The sequence below is a fragment of the Marmota flaviventris genome, chromosome 11, assembly GCF_047511675.1.
Source record: "Marmota flaviventris isolate mMarFla1 chromosome 11, mMarFla1.hap1, whole genome shotgun sequence".
NCBI lineage: Eukaryota > Metazoa > Chordata > Mammalia > Rodentia > Sciuridae > Marmota > Marmota flaviventris.
In genome coordinates, this window is record NC_092508.1 from 105,535,755 (window position 1) to 105,541,948 (window position 6,194).

Below are 6,194 nucleotides of genomic sequence, written 5' to 3' on the forward strand. Positions count from 1 at the left end.
TCTTCTAATTTATATTTACTGAATGCCAAATGAAGATTAGAACCACTGAAAATTTGAGATGGATTTTTGGAGTGGTTCCAGAATCTCCTTTCCCGGTTTTCCTAGATTTCATTTCAAATAACAGACTGAAATAGCTTTGTTGTAGCCCCTCTCAGATTTTCTTCAATGGTGTCTCCACCTCATTTGCCTAAATATTCTTATTTGCAAAAAGAAGATCCTATTTAAAAGGAAGTGTAGCCAATTCGCGCATAACCACATTGGTAATCAGGAGCCTCCTCCGTGACCCTAGGGAAGTTGTTGAACTGTGGGAGACAAGGTTGCAAAGGGTAAGTTTTGCATGAATTTGAGTGCAGGTATTATCTGAAAACCTCAAGTCTCCTGGGCCTCCAAGCTCACTTAGTTCAAACCACACATCTAATCTTTGTACGATCTGTTTGGCAAGCAGGCATCTCTTCCCAATGAAGGACACGGAGTTATCTGTAAGACATCTACAATGTACAAATTACCTGGAATCAAGCCTTTAATGGGTGAAGGGAGCGCTAGCTCCCTTATAGTCATGGTCATTTGCTTACAGTAAACCACTCCGTTTGAATCATTTTAAAAGGATTTATCAGAAAGAAGGCCCAGGTTTCATGGGAAGTTAAAAAAAAAACACCAACTGATCTCTATTCCCTCACCCCATTTCTTCATTGTCTGCTGCCTCTGCCTCTCTTTCTTTGTATGTTGCCCTTTTCTCTAGCTTTTGTAGATTCTCCTTCATTATGATTTTCTGGCTCAGATAGAGAACATCTGGTATTTTTTTTTTTTTTACCTTTACATTTAGCTTTATCATCAGATCCTATTTTCTCTGCATGGAATCATATGTGGGGATTTGCTCTGAGCAATGGGCATCTGCCCTGACCAGAGCCAGTAAGATATGATGAAACTTTTGCTGAGCCTTCTGAGAAGTGGAGGATGAAAAGGAGACGAGAGAGAGAGAGATGGGGGGCGGGTTGGGGGGAGAGACCAGAGTTGCCACTCTGCCTCTGTGAAGTCTGAGTCCAGCACTGATTCAGCAGAAAGGATAAAGGGATGGAAAGAAGGTAAGTCCTGTTGGCGTTTTTGAATATGAATCCTAGTAATAATGTGAGACAAACCTTGCTTTTAGTTTCATAAGCTAATAACTATATTTTTTTGGTTAAATCATTTGAATCAGATATTATGTCATGCATAACCCTGAAAGTCCCAACTAATATAATTGTCAGCCCTGGGTTGTGAGCCAACCCCACTCCCCCACGTGAACTTTTATCTCTAGTTTCTGGAATGGCCTAGTTGGCAAGGGTGTACTCAGGGGAGGGTGAGGTTTTTCCTGGTATATAGGACTTATCCAGGGCTAATGATGGAGCAGAGGGCGGCCAAGTAGTTGACCTCTTCCATTTCTTCTCATTAATTAGAGTTCTTGATCTGACAATTAGCCTAATCATATTTTTTTCTGTCCTGTCTTCATTAAGGTCGCAAATGTCAAAATATGAGAGATCAAAATATGCAAAAATCCCTTCAAAATTCATAAAGGATGCTTGTGACTTTTTTCATATGCAAGCCTAATAGAAATTTAGAAAATGGTAGTTCCATTTCATAGCTGTTCTTCTGTAGACATGCTAACATTTTAGATTTTTTTCAGTACACCACCTTTAATCTGAAGAATGAGGATAATTCAGATAATTTAAATCATAAACAAAAATATAACTGGTAAAGTGTGCCTTATTTCCCACTTATTCATTATGAAACTATTTAACTCAACCATTGATATCTCCACTTTAATTTAAAGCCATGATGTAAATAATCGTTCCCCACGTATCTTCAAGACATTCAACTTACCATATCACAAAATAGTAAATCCTAGGCTCAGATTTCATCTTTGCTAAGAATTATACTAGTAAAGTTGTTCATTGCTCCAATTAAAAGTTAAATTTACTTAGAAAGGACAAGGGTATAACTTTCACATATGTTTATGTTCCACACTAACATTTTATATGAATAAACCAGATTTTATCAAACTACTGACACTTCAGGCAATACAGATATCTAGAAAGAATGGGGGCTTGGGCTCCATCCCCTGTACATTCTAATTACATGACCTTGGTAGGTTACTCAGAGCCTCTATGTTTTTTCATATGAGGTGCAGACTTTACATATAATTTGTTGACTTTTTACTTTACAGATAATAATATTTACCACATATATTTAGGAATAATTAAATGAGTTGTTATTGTAAAACATATGATAGACAATGTTGTAATTACAACTACTATTTATGGGAACAAATAATTATCCTTTGTAATAGAAATATTCACAGATCAGGAATGCTCCTTTCTAGACCAGTTTTTAACATATATGCTATCAATCTTGCATGATTTTAAAATCCAATGTGCACTGTTTACGGATTGAAATGTTAACACCCTATTAAAAACAACTGAGTCTGACTCTGCCACAAGCTGCTTGTGTGACTTGGAACAAGCACTCACTGATGGGTTTTTGCTTCTGCATTTATAAAATAACCAAATGGACCATCCTAGGTGATTTTAGGGCCCTTGCCACCTTTACAATTCTTCTCTGTGACTCTTGTATGTCCACCAAGTGGCTGTGTGATCCATATGAATCATCTTGGGATAATTACATCTTGATTTCAAAGGAATCCGTATTCCTTCTCAGAAGAAGAAAAACTGCTGCCATCTAAAACTAGTCTCCCAAATAAATGTCAGCCTCAGGATAAAGAGAAAGAAGAGAGAAGATAGAACAATTCATTTGCACGGATTTTGTAATTTGAGCATTCTCTGAAAATTATTCCTCCAAATTTGAAGATGAGATTGAATTTTGAGGCATCGATCTGGTCAAAGAAAGTGTGTTTCAGAAGACATAGCTACCAGGCTTATAATTGCACCTCTACATGTAAAACTCCAAATCTAAGTTGCCTTAGTTATTGGAAATCCTAATTAATGACTAATATACTTCCAATTCTTCTGGGAAATGCAAAACAGACTTGTACAATTAACCATTCTTGTGGTATTTATTTTGAAACCAACTGTGCATTTCTTGGCCTCTTCACTACAAATAATACCAACTCCTACACAGTTCCACAGAATTCTTCTACAGTTCCCGCTTGCTATGCCCCTTTTTTTCCCTTGCCCTCCCTTCCATTACCTCATAAATGTGGAACATTTCAGAAATCACAATCCCTTTAGCAGGAGGTCTCTACATGTTTATCTATAAGGCATTAGAGGAAAAACTCAAAAGGTACTTTCACACAAAGGTGGGAAAAGGGAGCATAAATTAAATTCCTAATGGACAAAGCAACACAGGAATGCGCTGGGCATGAAGAACCAGGTTCTCTCTGACAGATGGTATGCAGTGCGTGCAGCTAGCCCGGCAGTGTTCAGGGGCTTGCACCAGTGCAGATACAGACACAATAAAAATGCTTATTGATTTTAAAGAGATCTGTAATTAAGTATGACATTCTAACTGATAGAGGTTTACCAAGGCAGAACAGCCAGATTTGAGGGGTCCTAAAATGGGATACTGCTTAATTTATTTAAGTGGTCAATCCTAGAAAGGCAAAACTTCAAGATTTTGGACTTGAAAGCATGTGTGTCTGTGTTTACATCTTGTGTGTGCGCACAATTGAATCTAAAGTTTTAGATGGTGTCTGCCCACTTGAAATTTTCTTAGGGCTTAGAAAAGCAAATGTCACGACCCTTACATTCACTTGCCTTGGGCAAGCAAGAAAAATATCTGTCAAGACCCAGGTCTCGCTGTTAAGGCTGGAGTTGAGAAATGCCCTCCAAATGCCTTCAAGTCAACATTAGCTATGACAGAAGCAAGACTATTATTTAACAGTAGCAGAAAATGTCAAAAACAAACTGTGCCTGGCGTTTTGACAAGACACTGTTGAAAGAGAACCACTTTTTCAGCACTTGTGTAACCGTGGGGGAGAACTCGACAATTAATATCCTGAGGTCTGGTAATAGGATTTCCAGGCAGCTTGGTGGTTTCCTTCTGATACACATGAAAGGAGCAGGCGAGTGGCGGACACAGGCAAAAATAATCTAAAACGATGAGGCCCGGAGAAAAGGACTGATACGTCAGAAATCAGGCACCTTGCAGCTAATTAAAATGTAACTCCACGTTGGGGAAACTGTACTCTCACAGAGGTGACACTATAAAGTATAAGGACAGCCATCATCTCTAGGTAAAAAAAGACACAAACAGAACCGATCTCCTTCCTTCTCTCTGGTGACTTGGTGGCACCCTGAGATACCCCACCTGAACTTTTCTCCACGGACAGCAGCTCCAACCTGACCTGGCCACGTCTCCAGCTCTGAGTTAAACAATGAATTTATCAATATAACTATTGGCCAGTGTTTTGCCCTACCTCCTTAGAAACCCGCTCCCTGTTAAGAGAAGCCATAGCCTAGTGGTCAGCAGGCACAGTGGATTCATGGATTACTTTTCCTTTCCAGAAACATTCAGGAGGGACCCTAGTCCTAGGGACTTGCCAATGTGCTGGCTCAATCCACATTCTTAGAAGTGAATACAAGAGAGGGGAAAATGAAAGGAACTAATATTTAATTGCACAGGGCTTATAAGCTAAGCACTTAAAATTATGACATTTAATGTTAACTGCTCTCCAAAGGTGATGTTGCATCTCCATTTTATAGGTGAGAACCCTGAAGCTTCAAAAGCTTGAGGCACTTGTCCAGGGGTCCAGTCTGCAAGTAACTTACCCAGAATTCAAGTCTGGATTTGTCTGACTCCCAAGGCCAACCCCTCCCTGGGTCCCTCCATTATACCTCAGGACCACACCTTGATCATCCTCAAAACATTCTTTTTCAATAAAAATATGATATGTCAATAGCTTTATAATGTTTTGAACAACCAATAAAAAAAATAAATTAAAAAAAAATCTAATGCTGCTTAATAATGGGAGTGCCATGAACTGGGGTAGATGGAGGCAATCTCAACTTGCAGACCTCCTAAAAGAACCTCCAGGGGCAACTGTGAATCCTGCTGAGCATAAGATGCCCTGCTGGTAGATTTCAGGAAAACCGTTCAACTGCCAAACAGAAGCCAACCCTGTGATTTAAATTCTACCTCCCACCACTTCCTCTTTCTACAGACCTCACACAACCTGACCAAGCCTTCGCCTGTCTTTCCACATGGCTTTCATGTCTATTCTATCTGCTATGGTTTGAGTATGATTTGTCTCCCAAACTCAAACAAGAGTTTAATCCCCAAAGCCCTATGCTAATGATGCTGAAGATGGAAACAATCTGACCATGGTGTGTGGAGGTCTTTGGAAAGTGATCACATTAGACTGCATCATTAAGATGGAGCCCCCATGATTGAACTCCAGTGACTTTATAAGGAAAGGGGTGTCCTCACTAGAGCCTGTGCCATGTTGTTTGGACTTCCAGCCCCCAAAAGTGTGAGCCAAAGTAAACCCCCCTTTTTGGTAAAGTGGCCTGCCTCAGATATTTCCTTATGGTAATGAAAACCCAGTTGATGCACCACCCAGTGAGAAATACCCTCACCTCCTTAAGCTGGGTTAGTGCCTTCAAATCTTGTTGGTACCTAAGTCCTCCCCTTTCAAAGGCCTTTTCTGATCACCACATGCACACTGTTCTTCCTCTTACAGAATGTACCATCTGCACAACTCATCTGTATGGCTCTCATAAAGCTAATACTTTTGTTGTGTGGTTCACATCAACACCATACCACCCAGGACAATAATTCACACAGGCTGAACCTTTCCAAAGATCAGAAGTCAACACTTGTTAAAATTCTCTCTTCTCCATTCTGACAGATTTCCGTATAAAACTGGTTCTGTGGAGGCTGCAGTGGAACCTCTGCTATGGAATAAGACTTGAGGTCCAAGGTCCAAGTCCAAGACATTCACAGAAGGGGAAACTTGTTAGGCTTTCTAGGAATGATTGTACTAACTCTCTAAAGAACCTGGGTTATGTAGTGGATGAATGCATTTACCCAAGTATATCTACAAAGTCTCTACTTTTCTACTAAAGCCTAAGGTTGCATTCATGTCAACAATGCCCACTGTGACAAGTCATTTGTTTATTCTGTGATGGTCATGGTAACAAGGAGACACCTTGGTCATCAGAGTGAAGTCAGGGTCTGAAACCCTCTTCTACCACTCAAAAATT